This window comes from Panthera onca, chromosome B3, assembly GCF_046562875.1.
Source record: "Panthera onca isolate mPanOnc1 chromosome B3, mPanOnc1 haplotype 2, whole genome shotgun sequence".
NCBI classification, from domain to species: domain Eukaryota; kingdom Metazoa; phylum Chordata; class Mammalia; order Carnivora; family Felidae; genus Panthera; species Panthera onca.
The window spans coordinates 20,679,289-20,698,878 of NC_138344.1; the positions used below are offsets into that span (position 1 = coordinate 20,679,289).

The 19,590-nt window shown below is 39.0% G+C and overlaps 1 protein-coding gene across 3 annotated transcripts in view; it reads left to right on the top strand.

The window, feature by feature from the left end:
- ENTREP2 (endosomal transmembrane epsin interactor 2) overlaps window positions 1-19,590 on the top strand; it is a 475,619-nt gene that overhangs the window by 333,084 nt on the left and 122,945 nt on the right. The window lies entirely within an intron of this gene.

Consider the following 19,590-nt stretch of genomic DNA (forward strand, 5'->3'; position numbering starts at 1 on the left):
AAGCTGTCCTCCTTGTAAATCAGTTACGAATAGGATATTTTTAAGGATCACAGTGTAATGCTGTTTTAGAACAAGTGTCTTTAGTAATGATTATATTTTGGCATTTGTTGCATTGATTTTTATCTCCACTGAATTTTAAAAAAATCAATTTTACAAGTCAATCTTAAGTGCTAAGATACATGTAAGCTTGATAATGGGTGCTAGTTCACAGTTTTTTCAATTAAAAAAGTGGATTATCTTTTAGGAATAGATCTAGGAAACTTGTAGACAGTGTGCTGTGTACATTGTAGGGGATCAATAGATGGTTTGTTAGCTAGAACCTTCATTCGTATCATGAGTTAGCTCCTGGTACGGTAATATGTGCTTCCGGGTGGGGCAGAAATCGAAGTGTATCCAGTCACATTCAGTAAGGGTATAGTTTGACTCCCGATGTGACCATGGCTGCTGGATGCGAGCCATTGGTATTTGTTTATCTACCTTGGAGACAACACAGGGCTACCTTTTAGAGCCATTCTCCTCCACAGCTGCCTGTGTATGTGCTGGGCCCATGGTCATTATTTCTGGGAGGTCAGGGGCTATACTGAATTACCTAAAGCTTTTCTGTAGCAAGGCCGTGCTTACTTTTCCTGTGGCCATGCTGTTTGTGTTCGAAGGAACAGCTGTTTCGAAGTGCTGCTCTCTACAGTTCTTAGCAGCAAAACTAGAAGGACTAGTGTAAGTTGGCACAGTTTCGATACAGAGGCACCTACGGAGTTCCCAAAACTGTGAGAGCTTCATCTTGCTATTTTCTGTTCGGTATGGCCTAGACCACCTTGATCAGATTTCATCCCAATATGATGTACAGAGTATCCCTTGGTATGATGCAGTATTGCTTGTGACTAAGAAATGATAAAACCTGGAGTGCCTCCACCATCAGAAAGGGTCACTTGCCAGCTTGCATCCATAACTGGGTCAGCCTCTTTATTCCTAAATACAGGGTGCTGTGAATATGATAACATCTGGCAACTGACAAGAGACTGCCCATTTTTCCTCTGATCCCCATTTTTCAATGCAAGGCCTTGTGTTTGGGAGACAGTGTTTGGGGTGATGAGACGTGCATGGAAGTCTATATCAAGCAGAAGGCCCACACCTAGTGTCCCATCTCAAAAGGCTGACTCCTGTGGGTCTTAATCCCAGACCCCATTTTCCTACATCACAAGCAGCATGAAAGGATAGAACAGGTAGATTTGGTTTCCTTTATTCCTTTCTGTCTTCAGTACCCCCCTGAATAAATTTAATGCACATCATGTACACTCATGCACTGTCACATACATCTTGGTTATATAGCACTGTGGAATCATCAATATTTATCTGACTTTAGAGCTTAATCCTAAGCATCGCTCTGCCCTGGCTCATACATGGCAGGTAATTCCTGAATGAGATCAGTGTATCTGCTTACTGAAATGCAGTGTGTATAGTGGAGAGAGTAGTGGATTTGGAATCAGCAAACCAGGATCAAAGTCATGGCTTCATAACCGACTACTTATATGACTTAGGACAAATCACTTTCCCTGTATCAGCTTTACTTCTCTTTCCTGTTATGTGTGGGTATTACCTGCCCTGAGCTTTTCATGAGATATTTAATAAAATAGGATGTATAAAACACATAAAAAGTATACTTCTTATTAAAAATGTATAATTATAATATATAATTACTATATATAAAATATATAATTATAATATATAATTACTATAGAAAATTAATAATAACTATAGAAAACTTAGAAAAACAAAGTACACTTGTCACCCTACAATCCAGTCTTTCCAGTCTTTTCTGTGCATATGTGTGTATGTGTATGTATTGTGCATATGTACTTGTATACATATGTGTGTGTATTTAATGTACATTTAAATGTGCTATACTCTTCATGGAGCTTCATGATTTGGTTTTTTATTGACTGTGAACATTATTTCATGCTTTAAATTTTTTCTACAACTTTACTTGTAGTGGCTGCTCGGTATGAATGAATATAGCATTATTTATTTAACCAGTCTCTCTCTGCTTTTCTCATGTATGAAGGTTGCCATTATCTTTAAAGCTTTTGTTACATATTGACCTACTGTCTTCTAAAAGAGTTTACCAATTTATAATCCCAATTTATGAGAATGCTTTTCTTCCCACACCCTTCCCAGCCCTGAAAATTGTTACTTTTTAAAATTTATGCTAATTTGAAATGACATCATTGCTTTAATTTGAATTCCTTTAATAAGATTGAACTTTATTTATAATTGTATATATGTAAGTTTATATATGTACATGCATATATGCAATTTATATTTCTTGTTCAGTGAGTCGACTGTGACCTTTACCCATTTTTAGAAGTATTTATATTAGTGATTTGTAAGAACTCTTTATATATGTAATTGTATAATTCATTTATTTTATAACTGTACATACATATATATGTGTGCATGTACATATATGTAATTTTATATGTATATAATTTATATTTCTTCTATGAATTGACTGGGGCCTTTACCCATTTTTAGATTTAACTATCTTATTGATTTTTAAGAGAGTCTTACATTTTGAGTCCTACAGCTTGTATTGGTCAAATGTATTTCCTGGATTGTTAGTTGCCTTTTATGTTTAGTGTATTTAAATCTATGAATGTTTTCCTTTGTGATCTTATCTTGGAACCAATAAAAAGACATTCTTCCCAAAATCATGTTACCACCCCCCCTTTTTAAATATAGTTAACTCTTTTATATTCTGGAATTTGTTTAATGAATTTAGCTATTTTCCCCAAATGAGTAGCTAACTTTCCTAAAATGATTCCCTGAGTAATCTAATAATTTCCTGATTATTTGAAATGCCACCTAAATTCTAAGAGTCCTTTGGTGGCAAGCTACAAAAACTGACAAAGCCATAGGCTACTTATTGCAAAGACGATAGAGCCTATAACCAAGAGAATTAAAGATTAGGCTTGGGAACTGGCTGGTTCCAAGGAAGCTTCTGTGGAGGAAGAAGCCTGTCCCAGATCGGCTGCAGACACCCTGAACTCACGGGGGTTTTGTTCTGCACAAGTGAACAATTCCAGTGCTTTATAATCTCTGTCCTATTTACTCTTAGAGTCAGAACCCAGAGAGAGAAAGCATTTGATAGGCCAGGTCAAGACAGAAATCTATGAAACTGTTCCACTAAACTGAATCCAAGGCAATTTAAGAGGTAATTCCCAAAAATGAATTTAGGTGCTATTAGGAAGGGGAGTAGGTGGAGGCAAGAAATGTATGGTAGGTGGTCAAAAAACAGCCAATATCTACTCTACCAGCATTATCATATATATGTACACATGCACGTAGATACTAGTGTCTATTTGCGTATGATTGAATTTTTCATTCTCATCTCCTCCTATGTCCATTTATTTATATTCCAAACAATATTACTTTAATTACACACACACACACACACACACACACACACACACACACACACTAACTTGTAGGGCAAGCCCTACCCCCACTGGCCTTCCAGACTTTAACCTGCTTCTTAAAAAATATTTTGGGGGGCGCCTGGGTGGCTCAGTCGGTTGAGCGTCCGACTTCAGCTCAGGTCACGATCTCACTGTCCGTGGGTTCGTGCCCCGCGTCGGGCTCTGTGCTGACAGCTCGGAGCCTGGAGCCTGTTTCCCATTCTGTGTCTCCCTCTCTCTCTGCCCCTCCCCCGTTCATGCTCTGTCTCTCTCTGTCTCAAAAATAAATAAACGTTAAAAAAAAAAATATTCTTACCTATTCTTAAAAGTTTAGTCTTCCAGATGAGTTTAAATTTTTTTTGGTCAAGACTAAAAGGAATATATTTAAGAGTTGAATTGGAATCACATTAAAATTATAGATTGTCTTGGGGTAGAATTGACATGTTAACATACCATGTTTTCCCATTCAGGAACATTGTGTGTGTTTTGGTTTATCCAAATTGTTTTAAAAATCCTCTACTGCAGTTTTTGTTTCCCTTTAGGATATCTAGTGTATTTCCATATCTGTATGTATGTTTGTCTTTTTCCTCTGCATAATTAAAAATTAACTCATTTTCTCTGCATATATATAATAAAATATAATATAAATATAGAATATAAATATATATATTTATATATTCTAAATTTCTTTTCTATTCCAAACTCCCACCTCCTTCCAGAAAGTTTTTGGTAGCCAGACATTTTGTATGCTTATTTTGTATATTATCATTTTTACACACATGCAAAGTCTATTCTATAAATCATTATTCACACTGCTTTTGTCAGCCAGCCATGTAACTTGGCAACACATTGTATAACAGCACTTGGAGATCTTCCCAGCTGTTAAATAGAGAGCGGCAGAGAATTCCACTGGATAGATGGATGCAGGATGACTTATTCAACCGCCACTTAATGAAGGACAGGTTAGGGGTGTTTCTAATGTTTTGCTAAAACAAACATGGCAGAGATCACCCTTTGTGCACATTCCTTACTCAACAAATAGAGAGTGGTTATTATCGCTGCTGTGGGGACCAGACTAGAGTAAAGGGTACCGTGGCCAACCAGAGAGGGATATGCAAGTAGATCTCGAGAAGAAATTACTAAGAGTGTCCTTTCAGACAAAGTATAAGAATTCACTTTAAATTTAGAATGTTATTCCTACTTTAACCTCCAAAGATGGGACACTGGACTCTTGCCAACAGTATATGACTGTGCCCGATTATCCAGATGCATGCAAACTTCTGTGTGTCATCAGAGATTTTTTAGTCTTTGCTAATCTGACAAAAATGTAAGATCTTAATCTGTAATTTGGATCTCTTTAATTAAAAGCAAAGTTGAGCATCATTTACGTTTGTTTAGAAGTTATTTCTTTAGGGGCACCTGGGTGGCTCCGTTAAGTGTCCACTCTTGATTTTGACTCAGGTCATGATCTCACAGTTGGTGAGATCAAGCCCCATATTGGGCTCTGTGCTGACAGTGTGGAGCCGGCTTGGGATTCTCTCCCTCTCTCTCTGCTCCTCTCCTGCTCTCTCTCTCTCTCAAATAAATAGACTTTCTTAAAAAGTTATTTTTTTATTTGCTAACTGCCAGTTCATTTTTATTGTCTATTCTACTGTCATGTTGTTGCTGTTCACAATTGATTTGTAAGTGCACTTTCTATATTAAGGAAACTGCCCATTTTTATATGTGTTGCAGGTATATATTTTTCATAGTTTTTTAATTCATTTCTTGACTTTTTTTGGTATTCTTGTGTGGAAATTTCATACACTCAAATTTCTTTTATTCGTTTATATATTTTTACCCTTAATGATTTCTGGTTTATATGTTTTGCCTAGAAAAGCTTTTCCTGCTCCAAAATTATAAACAGTTTTTTCATTTTCCTTGCAGAATTTTAGGGTTTCATTTTTTAAATATTTATATGTTTCATTAATCTTAGATTTATTTTGCTATAAATATCATTATAAAATATTATTTAAAAATAATATCATTAAAAAAACACATGTGGACGTTCCATATTTCCTTAAAAATTTAGTGCTAGATATTTTAAATACCTTGTTGCTCTGGTGGGTGCATTTTTAAAAATTATTGTTTCATATTAAAAGAAGACCCTAGTGGTGTATAAGACTTTCAGTGATTTTTTTATTATTTACATTTAATGGTATGTGACACTGAATGTACAATTGAGTCTTTGATCCATAGTTTGTCAGAAGAAATAATTATAATATTGTCTCTGCTTTCCAGCATTTTACTTGTTTTTTTGTCCTGCTTACTTATTTTGTTTAAAATTATCAAAATAACATTAGATATTAATGGTGATTCATCATTTACTTTTTGTTCCTGAATATAATGATTCACTGTCAAACATGGTACTGAGCTATAGTTTCAGACAGCTTTTTTGTGATGTTAAGGTGATAAAATTCTATTCATATTTTACTGAGAGTCTTTTAAAAATAAAATGGAGGTTAAATTTTATAAAGTTCTTTTGATATCTGTTAAGATTATATATTTTTTATTTTGATCCATTGGCGTGGTAGATTACATTAGTACTCTCAAGATTAAGCTACATGGAACATAATTGGAATGAAATCCCCACAGTCTTTTAAACTATTATTGGATTCTGTCTGCTGATATTTTATTTATGATTTTTCATTTGTATTCATAAATGTAATTAATTTGTAGTTTTCATTTGTCTCCTACCCTTCCATATTTTGTTTCATGATTATAAGTAATTTTTTATAAAAATTAGTTGAATAAATGAAATCTAAGGAATTTTCTGTTCCTTGATGAATATTGATACTCAAATGTATAATTCTCTGAGTCCAGCACTGTTTCATAAAATAGTTATTTAATGTAATTTTCTATTCCACCTTTTTTTCTATTTCTTTCTAAGCTTTTGACAATGTCTGTATTATTAACATTTTTTCATTGTATTGGCCTTTCCACATTTATTAATATGAAGTAATGCAGCGAATTGTCTCAAAAATATCTCTTGTAACATTATGTTCTTATTCCTTTTATGTGTATTCATTCTGCTTTAAATTTTCTATTTCTCTTCCTTTCTTGTTATATTTTTCCAGAAATGTATCTATTTTATTTATTTGATGATTCAAACTACCAAAGAAATGAAATTTTGAAAAATTTCAAAACTACAGAAGTATAAAAAGTCCTCTTTAATACCTCTTTAATGCCCTCCATAAGGGCATGTACCCTTATGGAAGTTTCTATATGTAAAATTGAGAAATAGCCTCAGATCCAGTCCTTCTTTTTGACTCCTGCATTAGGTTCAATGGATGCAAGTTGTACTAGGCCCCAACCTACAAGGCACTTAAATGGTCTCTAACTTCTAATGTCATAAATAATCCTGGAGCTCATTGTCTTATAAATAACTCTGTGGACAAGTCTGTATGTATTTATGTAGGACATTTCCTAAAAGTTGGATTGATGGCCCAAAAGGTAAATGTATTAAAATTTTTGTCTGGGAATGCCTTCCAGAAAGGGTTACATTCATACACACTTCTACCTGCAGTCTGTGGGAATGAGTGTGTCCCACTCCTGTGCCAAAGTTACATACTACCAATGTTGAAAACGTTTGCCAGTCTGAAGGATGAAGAAAGAAATCTCCTTATTTTAATTTGCATACCCTGGTCATTAGGTTGAGCTTTTTTTTTTTTTCTCAGAAGCAGAATTGAATGTACATTGGGAAAGAATTGAGATCTAGAAAGATCAAGTCTTTTTATACAGAAATGGATTCTCTCTTGTTTTCAGGTCTTTCATGCCTTGAGGAAAGTCTTACACCTTTGTCAAGTGCTTAAACATTTTGTATTAACTTTATTCCTAGTTTGTTTGCAGTTTTTGATGCTAATGTCAAGGGTATTTTTCATCATTTTTTAAATAAATGATTATTGCTGTAATATAGGAAAGCTATTGATTTTTTTTAAATTAAAACTTTCATTTTGAGATAATAATAGATTTGTGAAAAGTTGCAAGAAATTATGCAGACAAATCTTGTAGATTTTCCCAGTTTCCTGCATTGGTAACATCTTACAGGGTTACTGACATTGATATAGTCAAGATGCAGAACATTTCTACCACTATGAAGTTCCCTCATGTTGCTTTTTTATAGATATACTCACTTCCCTTCTACCCCTTCTCCCTCCTTAACCCTTGGCAGCCACTAGTCCACTAGAATACTCCATTTCTTTCTTTTTTTTTTTTTATTTTAGAGAGAGAGAGTGCATGAGTGAGGTAGAGGGTAGGAGAGAGAGAGAGAGAAAGAGGGAATCTCAAGTAAGCTCCATTCTCAGCACAGAGCCCAACTTGGGGCTTGATCCCACGACCCTGGGATCATGATCTGAGCCGAAATCAAGGGTCAGTCACTTAACTGACTGAGCCACCCAGGTGCCCCTCTGTCTTTTTTTTTTTTTAATTTTCAAAATGTTATATAAGTGGAATCATACAATATTTAACCTTTAGAGTTGGCTCTTTTTATTCAGCATAATCCTCTGGAGATTCACTCAGGTTACTGCACAGCCTAATAGTTTTTTCCAGTTTACTCCATAGAGCAGTATTCCACCACATGGATATGCCATTGTTTGTTTGACCATTTACCTGTGGAAGGACATCTGGACTAATCCCACTCTATTACAAATAAAGCTGCTATGAACATTCATGTAAAGTTTTTTGCGTGAACATAATTTTTCATTTCTCTGAGATAGATACCCAGGAATTGCTGGGTTGTGTATGGCAGGAGCATGCTTCCTTTTTTTTTTTTTTTTTTTTTTTTTTTTTTTTGAGACACTGCCAAGCTGTTTTCCAGATTGCCAATATCATTTTACATTCCCACCAGCAGCGTACAAGAAGAGATCTAGTTTCTCTGCATCTTTGCTAGCATTGGTGTTGTCATTTTTTTTTTTAACTTGAGCCATTCTCATGGTATGGAGTGATATCTCATGGTGCTTTTAATTTGTATTTCCCTGATGAATAATGATGATAAACAGCACTTCCTGTGTTTCACTACCATCTGTATATCCTCTTTGGTGTAGCATCTGGTCATATTTCATATCTTTTCCCCAATTTTTTTAATACTATTGAGTTTTGAGAGCTCTTTGTATTCTAGATCTAGTCATTTGTCAAAGATGTGCTTTGTGAGTTGTTTATCCCTATTTCATCCTCTTAATAGGGTCTTTGACAGAGCAAAAGTTTTTGATTTTGATGAAGTCTGATTTATCTATTTTTGCTTTTATGGAGCATGCTTTGGGTGTCAAGTGTAAGAATTCTTGACTTACCCCTAGATCTTACTGATTTTCTCATAAGCGGGGGCAGGAACTGCATTTCCCTGGTAGGCCTCTAATTATACCTGCCTGGCTGGGAAGAGTGGGGGTGCCTCATGACTGCTCCCCAGATGGCTTATACTGACAGGGGGTGGGAGAGGGCCTCATTCTTACTGTAGGGTAGAAGCCCAAGCTCTCTGTGCCGTTTCCCTCAACACTGTGGGTGGAGGGGAGCTTAGCCTTCATCTCCAAATATGGGATATATGAGGCAAAAAGAAAACCCAGGAAACTCATCGCTGTTCCCTTCCCTGGGTCCTGAGGTCCCTAACCAGTCTATGCTTTTCAGAGTGTTTTAATATACATTTTATATATAATATAGGGGTTTGGGGTTGTGTTTACAGAAATAAGAAAAGGTATATCTCTTCTTTTCCAGAAGTAGAAATGCTATTGATTTTCTTTTATAGAACTTTTTTATTCACTCAAATAGTTTTTCCAATATATCTTTTTCATTTCCAGGTGGACTACCATATTTCTGTGAAAATAAGGGAAGGGTGTTGCCCATTTATTATGAATATTTATGTCCATATATTTTTTCTTGGCTTTTCACATTGATTGACATGGGTTTAAGTTGGCATTCAGTACCCTGCAACATAATATGCTTTTAATCTAACCACTGAGCATCATAGACACAGGGTAGGAGACATGGCAGAAAGAAGGGAGAGAGCAGCTTCACACCATTAGGAGGTCCAACAGCTTAACTTGCTCATTAGCTACAAAGCTGTTTACTGCTCTCACAGAAGAGGTTCAAGTATGCACAGGCTACTTGACTCAGAGAGGCCACAGCCTCTTTCCAGCAATTGATTTTTTGTTTGTTCGTTTTGTCTAACATTTATTCATTTTTGACAGCCAGAGACAGAGCATAAGAGCAGGAGGGACAGAGAGAGGGTGACACAGAATCCAAAGCAGGCTCCAGGCTCTGAGCTGTCAACGCAGAACCCAATGCGGGACTTGAACCCACAAACCATGAGATCCTGACCTAAGCCAAAGTCAGAAGCTTAACTGACTGAGCCACCCAGGTGCCCCTCCAGCAGTTGTTTTTAATCACACGTTTGTAGTCACAGAGCCCCAAGGCCTGCCTGCCAGAGTTCTCCTGATCAGGTGTCTTCCGAAGGGCAAATGAGGCAGACAGAGCATTTCCACATTGGTCTGTGGTGTCCAAGAAAGCAGTGACACCAGAAGTCAGAACTTTCAGGTCACTTTTCCCCAAGTTAGTCTGGATCAGCCCAAACCCTATGTCACCTCCTACTCATGATGAGGATTTACAAGGGAAAAAGTTTGACTAATAAGAGACCTTTTTTTATACCATGTTTTATTCCTGACTTTCACAGGTTTGAAAGTGAAAAGGGTTGACCTGAGAGGTCACCCTTTAGTGTAATGTTTGCTGTCAGCTTACGAGAAAGGTGCCCTTGGTAACTTAACGGCACTTCTGTCTAGCCTGGCTGGCTAAGATTTTTATTTTAATCAAGAATGCATGTAAATTTTATCACCATCTTTCAACATCTGTGAAGCTGATCATACGACTTTCCTCTTTTAGCTTATTAATGTAGTGATTTGAATTAATAGGTTTTCTAATGCTGAACCAGCTTCCCATTATGGAAATAGGCCCTCCTTGGTCCGGGTGCTTTTAAGGCATACATATTATTCTGCATTCAAATTGCTAATATTTTATTTAAGAGCTGTATGCCTAAATTCATACTTGGGATTGACTTACGGTTTACCTTCGATCATAGACTTGTCCAGTTTTTGTATTGGAATTAAGTATTGGATTGGAATGCTATACTTGGAGGCATTTGGTTCGATCTGAACGGAATTATTCAAGTTTGTTACATCTTGGGGAGTTGATTTGGCTGCTTTTAAATTTTTTAATAGGGTCATTGTGTTATTTACATTTTCTTGGTAATTTTTGTTAATACATATCTTTCTAAAATTGTGTATTTCATCTGTTTTCTGATGTATTCTTATAAAACTATGGGTAATGTTCTTTTTTTTTTTTTTTTTTTTTTTTTAATTTTTTAATATATGAAATTTACTGTCAAATTGGTTTCCATACAACACCCAGTGCACATCCCAAAAGGTGCCCTCCTCAATACCCATCACCCACCCTGCCCTCCCTCCCACCCCCCATCAACCCTCAGTTTGTTCTCAGTTTTTAACAGTCTCTAATGCTTTGGCTCTCTCCCACTCTAACCTCTTTTTTTTTTTTTTTTTTTTTTTTTCCTTCCCCTCCCCCATGGGTTTCTGTTATGTTTCTCAGGATCCACATAAGAGTGAAACCATATGGTATCTGTCTTTCTCTGTATGGCTTATTTCACTTAGCATCACACTCTCCAGTTCCATCCATGTTGCTACAAAAGGCCATATTTCATTTTTTCTCATTGCCACGTAGTATTCCATTGTGTATATAAACCACAATTTCTTTATCCATTCATCAGTTGATGGACATTTAGGCTCTTTCCATAATTTGGCTATTGTTGAGAGTGCCGCTATAAACATTGGGGTACAGGTGCCCCTATGCATCAGTACTCCTGTATCCCTTGGATAAATTCCTAGCAGTGCTATTGCTGGGTCATAGGGTAGGTCTATTTTTAATTTTCTGAGGAACCTCCACACTGCTTTCCAGAGCGGCTGCACCAATTTGCATTCCCACCAACAGTGCAAGAGGGTTCCTGTTTCTCCACATCCTCTCCAGCATCTATAGTCTCCTGATTTCTTCATTTTGGCCACTCTGACTGGCGTGAGGTGGTATCTGAGTGTGGTTTTGATTTGTATTTCCCTGATAAGGAGCGACGTTGAACATCTTTTCATGTGCCTGTTGGCCATCCGGATGTCTTCTTTAGAGAAGTGTCTATTCATGTTTTCTGCCCATTTCTTCACTGGGTTATTTGTTTTTCGGGTGTGGAGTTTGATGAGCTCTTTATAGATTTTGGATACTAGCCCTTTGTCCGATGTGTCGTTTGCAAATATCTTTTCCCATTCCGTTGGTTGCCTTTTAGTTTTGTTGGTTGTTTCCTTTGCTGTGCAGAAGCTTTTTATCTTCATAAGGTCCCAGTAATTCACTTTTGCTTTTAATTCCCTTGCCTTTGGGGATGTGCCGAGTAAGAGATTGCTACGGCTGAGGTCAGAGAGGTCTTTTCCTGCTTTCTCCTCTAAGGTTTTGATGGTTTCCTGTCTCACATTCAGGTCCTTTATCCATTTTGAGTTTATTTTTGTGAATGGTGTGAGAAAGTGGTCTAGTTTCAACCTTCTGCATGTTGCTATCCAGTTCTCCCAGCACCATTTGTTAAAGAGACTGTCTTTTTTCCATTGGATGTTCTTTCCTGCTTTGTCAAAGATGAGTTGGCCATACGTTTGTGGGTCTAGTTCTGGGGTTTCTATTCTATTCCATTGGTCTATGTGTCTGTTTTTGTGCCAATACCATGCTGTCTTGATGATGACAGCTTTGTAGTAGAGGCTAAAGTCTGGGATTGTGATGCCTCCTGCTTTGGTCTTCTTCTTCAAAATTACTTTGGCTATTCGGGGCCTTTTGTGGTTCCATATGAATTTTAGGATTGCTTGTTCTAGTTTCGAGAAGAATGCTGGTGCAATTTTGATTGGGATTGCATTGAATGTGTAGATAGCTTTGGGTAGTATTGACATTTTGACAATATTTATTCTTCCAATCCATGAGCAGGGAATGTCTTTCCATTTCTTGATATCTTCTTCAATTACCTGCATAAGCTTTCTATAGTTTTCAGCATACAGATCTTTTACATCTTTGGTTAGATTTATTCCTAGGTATTTTATGCTTCTTGGTGCAATTGTGAATGGGATCAGTTTCTTCATTTGTCTTTCTGTTGCTTCATTGTTAGTGTATAAGAATGCGACTGATTTCTGCACGTTGATTTTGTATCCTGCAACTTTGCTGAATTCATGTATCAGTTCTAGCAGACTTTTGGTGGAGTCTATCGGATTTTCCATGTATAATATCATGTCATCTGCAAAAAGCGAAAGCTTGACTTCATCTTTGCCAATTTTGATGCCTTTGATTTCCTTTTGTTGTCTGATTGCTGATGCTAGAACTTCCAGCACTATATTAAACAGCAGCGGTGACAGTGGGCATCCCTGTCGTGTTCCTGATCTCAGGGAAAAAGCTCTCAGTTTTTCCCCGTTGAGGATGATGTTAGCTGTGGGCTTTTCATAAATGGCCTTTATGATCTTTAAGTATGTTCCTTCTATCCCGACTTTCTCAAGGGTTTTTATTAAGAAAGGGTGCTGGATTTTGTCAAAGGCCTTTTCTGCATCGATTGACAGGATCATATGGTTCTTCTCTTTTTTTTTGTTAATGTGATGTATCACGTTGATCGATTTGCGAATGTTGAACCAGCCCTGCATCCCAGGAATGAATCCCACTTGATCATGGTGAATAATTCTTTTGATATGCTGTTGAATTCGATTTGCTAGTATCTTATTAAGAATTTTTGCATCCATATTCATCAGGGATATTGGCCTGTAGTTCTCTTTTTTTACTGGGTCTCTGTCTGGTTTAGGAATCAAAGTAATACTGGCTTCATAGAATGAGTCTGGAAGTTTTCCTTCCCTTTCTATTTCTTGGAATAGCTTGAGAAGGATAGGTATTATCTCTGCTTTAAATGTCTGGTAGAACTCCCCTGGGAAGCCATCTGGTCCTGGACTCTTATTTGTTGGGAGATTTTTGATAACCGATTCAATTTCTTCGCTGGTTATGGGTCTGTTCAAGCTTTCTATTTCCTCCTGATTGAGTTTTGGAAGAGTGTGGGTGTTTAGAAATTTGTCCATTTCTTCCAGGTTGTCCAATTTGCTGGCATATAATTTTTCATAGTATTCCCTGATAATTGTTTGTATCTCTGAGGGATTGGTTGTAATCATTCCATTTTCATTCATGATTTTATCTATTTGGGTCATCTCCCTTTTCTTTTTGAGAAGCCTGGCTAGAGGTTTGTCAATTTTGTTTATTTTTTCAAAAAACCAACTCTTGGTTTCGTTGATCTGCTCTACAGTTTTTTTAGATTCTATATTGTTTATTTCTGCTCTGATCTTTATTATTTCTCTTCTTCTGCTGGGTTTAGGCTGCCTTTGCTGTTCTGCTTCTATTTCCTTTAGGTGTGCTGTTAGATTTTGTATTTGGGATTTTTCTTGTTTCTTGAGATAGGCCTGGATTGCAATGTATTTTCCTCTCAGGACTGCCTTCGCTGCATCCCAGAGCGTTTGGATTGTTGTATTTTCATTTTCGTTTGTTTCCATATATGTTTTAATTTCTTCTCTAATTGCCTGGTTGACCCACTCATTCGTTAGTAGGGTGTTCTTTAACCTCCATGCTTTTGGAGGTTTTCCAGACTTTTTCCTGTGGTTGATTTCAAGCTTCATAGCATTGTGGTCTGAAAGTATGCATGGTATAATTTCAATTCTTGTAAACTTATGAAGGGCTGTTTTGTGACCCAGTATATGATCTATCTTGGAGAATGTTCCATGTGCACTCGAGAAGAAAGTATATTCTGTTGCTTTGGGATGCAGAGTTCTAAATATATCTGTCAAGTCCATCTGATCCAATGTATCATTCAGGGCCCTTGTTTCTTTATTGACTGTGTGTCTAGATGATCTATCCATTTCTGTAAGTGGGGTGTTAAAGTCCCCTGCAATGACCACATTCTTATCAATAAGGTTGCTTATGTTTATGAGTAATTGTTTTATATATCTGGGGGCTCGGGTATTTGGCGCATAGACATTTATAATAGTTAGCTCTTCCTGGTGGATAGACCCTGTGATTATTATATAATGCCCTTCTTCATCTCTTGTTACAGCCTTTAATTTAAAGTCTAGTTTGTCTGATATAAGTATGGCTACTCCAGCTTTCTTTTGGCTTCCAGGAGCATGATAAATAGTTCTCCATCCCCTCACTCTCAATCTAAAGGTGTCCTCAGATCTAAAATGAGTCTCTTGTAGACAGCAAATAGATGGGTCTTGTTTTTTTATCCATTCTGATACCCTATGTCTTTTAGTTGGCGCATTTAATCCATTTACATTCAGTGTTATTATAGAAAGATATGGGTTTAGAGTCATTGTGATGTCTGTATGTTTTATGCTTGTAGTGATGTCTCTGGTACTTTGTCTCACAGGATCCCCCTTAGGATCTCTTGTAGGGCTGGTTTCATGGTGACAAATTCCTTCAGTTTTTGTTTGTTTGGGAAGACCTTTATCTCTCCTTCTATTCTAAATGACAGACTTGCTGGATAAAGGATTCTCGGCTGCATATTTTTTCTGTTTAGCACACTGTAGATATCGTGCCAAGCCTTTCTGGCCTGCCAAGTTTCAAAGGAGAGATCAGTCCCGAGTCTTATAGGTCTCCCTTTATATGTGAGGGCACGTTTATCCCTTGCTGCTTTCAGAATTTTCTCTTTATCCTTGTATTTTGCCAGTTTCACTATGATATGTCGTGCAGAAGATCGATTCAAGTTACGTCTGAAGGGAGTTCTCTGTGCCTCTTGGATTTCAATGCCTTTTTCCTTCCCCAGTTCAGGGAAGTTCTCAGCTATAATTTGTTCAAGTACCCCTTCAGCACCCTTCCCTCTCTCTTCCTTCTCTGGGATACCAATTATGCGTATATTATTTTTTTTTAGTGTATCACTTAGTTCTCTAATTTTCCCCTCATACTCCTGGATTTTTTTATCCCTCTTTCTTTCAGCTTCCTCTTTCTCCATAACTTTATCTTCTAGTTCACCTATTCTCTCCTCTGCCTCTTCAAGCCGAGCCATCGTGGATTCCATTTTGTTTTGCAATTCGTTTAAAGCGTTTTTCAACTCCTCGTGACTGTTCCTTAGTCCCTCGATCTTTGTGGCAAGAGATTCTCTGCTGTCCTGTATACTGTTTTCAAGCCCAGCGATTAATTTTATGACTATTATTCTAAATTCACTTTCTGTTATATTATTTAAATCCTTTTTGATCAGTTCATTAGCTGTTGTTATTTCCTGGAGATTCTTCTGAGGGGAATTCTTCCGTTTGGTCATTTTGGAGAGTCCCTGGCGTGGTGAGGACCTGCAGTGCACTTCCCCTGTGCTGTGGTGTATAACTGAAGTTAGTGGGCGGGGCCGCAGTCCGACCCGATGTCTGCCCCCAGCCCACTGCTGGGGCCACAGTCAGACTGGTGTGTGCCTTCTCTTCCCCTCTCCTAGGGGCGGGATTCACTGTGGGGTGGCGTGTCCCGTCTGGGCTACTTGCACACTGCCAGGCTTGTGTTGCTGGGGATCTGGCGTATTAGCTGGGGTGGGTAGGCAAGGTGCACGGGGGCTGGAGGGGCAGGCTTAGCTCGCTTCTCCTTAGGTGATCCACTTCAGGAGGAGCCCTGTGGCAGCGGGAGGGAGTCAGATCCGCTGCCAGAGGTTTGGCTCCGCAGAAGCACAGAGTTGGGTGTTTGCGCGGAGCGAGCAAGTTCCCTGGCAGGAACTGGTTCCCTTTGGGATTTTGGCTGGGGGAGGGGCGGGGGAGATGGCGCTGGCGCCTTTGTTCCCCGCCAAGCTGAGCTCTGCCGTCCGGGGGGCTCAGCAGCTCTCCCTCCCTTTGTCCTCCAGCCTTCCCGCTTTCCGAGCAGAGCTGTTAACTTATGACCTCCCAGACGCTAAGTCGCGCTTGCTGTCGGAACACAGTCCGTCCGGCCCCTCCGCTTTTGCCAGCCAGACTCGGGGGCTCCGCTTGGCCGGCGAGCCGCCCCTCCGCCCCGGCTCCCTCCCGCCAGTCCGTGGAGCGCGCACCGCCTCGCCGCCCTTCCTACCCTCTTCCGTGGGCCTCTAGTCTGCGCTTGACTCCGGAGACTCCCTTCTGCTAATCCTCTGGCGGTTTTCTGGGTTCTTTAGGCAGGTGTAGGTGGAATCTAAGTGATCGTCAGGACCCGCTGTGAGCCCCGCGTCCTCCTACGCCGCCATCTTCCGGCACTCTCCGGTAATGTTCTTTTATAATTAAAACAGAACTGTTTAGCAAATCTATAGACATAGAAAGTAGAATGATAGTTGCCTAGGGCTGGGGCCTTAAAGGAAAGTAGGGAGTTTGGGCAGAGTTTAAGGTTTATTTTTGGAGAGATAAAAATGTCCTAGAATGGATTGTGGCTGCACAACTCTGTCAAGATATTAAACACCAATGAATTGTAAACTTTTCTTGAATTGTATGTGATTTGTCCCTCAATAAGGCTGTTATAATTCTAAAAGTCTTTTGGTTGATACGTTTTCTCTGATTTCTTTTTTTTATAATGTTTATTTATTTATTGAGAGAGAGAGAGAGAGAGAGAGAGAGAGAATGAATGAGCAGGGGAGGAGCAGAGAGAGAGAGAGAGAGAGAGAGAGAGATTCCTAAGCAGGCTCCATGTTCAGTGCAGAGCCCAATGTGGGGCTCGATCTTACCACCTTGAGATTATGACCTGAGCCAAAATCAAGAGTCAGACATTTAACTGACTGAGCCACCCAGGGACTCCTATTTTCTCTGATTTCTAATGCCAAATTATATTTCCTCTCCCTTGATTTAAAGTTTGTTTTTTTTTTTAATGCTTATTTATCTATTTTGAGAGCATGCATGTGCACACCCCAGCGTGGGACAGAGAGAGAATTCCAAGCAGGCTCCAGTCCACACTTCCAGCACAGAGCCTGAAATGGGGATCAAACCCACAAACTGTAAGATCATGACCTGAGACAAAACCAATAGTCAAAGCTTAACCAACTGAGCCATCCAGTTGCCCCACGTTTATCTTCTTTTTTTTTTTTTTCTCAAAGACCCAGCTGCTAGTTTTGTTAATCAAGATGTGTTGTTTTGTTGACTGCGCTTTTTTTTAAGTATTAGCATTTTTTTTTTTTTTTTTAGAGAGAGAGAGAGAGAGAAAGAGCAGGGGAGAGCAAGACGGAGGGAGAAAGAGAATCCCAGGCACACTCCACACTCAGCACAGAGCCTGATGTGGGCTCTATCCCACGATGCTGGGATCATGACATTAGCCAAAATCAAGACTTGGACTCTCAGTTGACTGAGCCACCAGGTGCCCCTACCATCTTTATTTTGTTAACCCCCTTCTGCTTTCCCAAGGAATATTATGTTTATTTTCTACCTTTTATACTTGAGTGCCAGGGGTACTACTGATAACCCAGTGCTCTCTCTGAGTTTCACTGAATTACAGTGAAATTGTAATTTCATTTTTGCTTTGCTATTTAAGTATTACTTAAATTTATGTTCTTAAGTTCTAGGTAGCTAGAGTTTCTTTCTTTCTTTTTTTTTTTTTTTTTGCTGTTTTTTTTTTTACTGTTGATTTCCAATACTATTGCATGAGAACATGTGTTTTCTGAACATATATATGTATGTATGTATTTTCTCAGTGTGTAGGATTCAAAATGCATTCACACATTTTTGTGTGGAGAGCCTCTTAAGATATAAATTCAATCATGTGCTTTCCATCACACATAGGATGCTGTGCAGAGAGCCCTCCTTGTGGCCTGTGAGCTCTTTGATGTGACCCCTCCTGCTTCCTATTCCTTTGGAGCCCTCCTGCCCCACTCCTCCTCCATGGAGCCTCTTGTGATGCCAACCCCCCAGCTTCCCACTCTTCCCCTAGGCCTCCAGCATTTCTCCATACTCCTACAGCCTCCTGTGGTGGTCCTTAACATCCCCTCACCCTCCCTTACAGCTTACCCTGATACAACCCCCCCCCACTATATTTCCCCCCAAACTTCCCATGCTGTCTCTGGGCTTCCCCCACTCCTCACCCCAGCTTTCCCAGGGTGCCCTTTGGTCCCCCCACTGCACCCCTGGCCCAGCAGAGGGAGTCCTGGGCTCTTGCTCACCTGGGCTGCTCTTAGTGCTGCACTCTCTGCATGGGCTGTTCTTCCTCCAAAGTGGCCAGTGGGAGGTTCCTTTTCATGCTCTAGATTCCAGAATAAGCGGTATATCCCCTGAAGGGCCTTCCTGGACCACCCTATCCCAGAGGTTCCACACCTGTGTTATTCTTTCCCTAGGGCATTCCGTTTTCCTCTAGAGACTGGCCTTCCCCCCCCACCCCCCATCATTTCCTACTTGGCAAAGCAACAGAGGGGAAACAGCCACAGCTGTGTTGTGCCTTGTCCTACATCCAGGGCCTGGTGCCGTGCCTGGCCCAGAGCGCCTGTGAGTGAGTCAATCAGTGAATGTCTCCCGGCTGCTATTTTCCTAAGAGCCCGGGGGGAAGATAAAAAATCATTTTGGGATTTTAAGTAAACATGCTGTTTTAGGTTAATTACAAGAAAAAGCATTGTTGGTTTCAAAAGCCTTTTAAAATGCCTCATCACGTTTTGTTTCATTGGAGGCTGCTCATACAATGAAATATTACAGAATCAAACATTTGCTTAAAGATCTTTTTCTAGGCCTTTTTTTTTTTTGGTTCATTCTGCAAAAGTTTTGGATTTAGTTTCACACTTTTCTTGCTCTTTTTAAAAATGTATTTTTGGGGCCTCTGGGTGGCTCAGTCAGTTAAGCATTTGACTTCAGCTCAGGTCATGATCTCAGTTCACGAGTTCAAGCCCCATGTCTGTCTCCGTGCTGTCAGCTCAGAGCCTGGAGCCTGCTTCAGATTCTGTGTCTCCTTCTCTCTCTGCCCCTCCCCCTCTCCCGCTCTGTTTCTCTCTCTCTCTCTCAAAAATAAATAAACATTTAAAAAAATAAATAAAAATGTATTTTTCATTGAAGTATAGTTGACACACAATGTTGCATTAGTTTCAAGTGTAAAACAGTGATTGACAGCCCTGTGTGTTAGT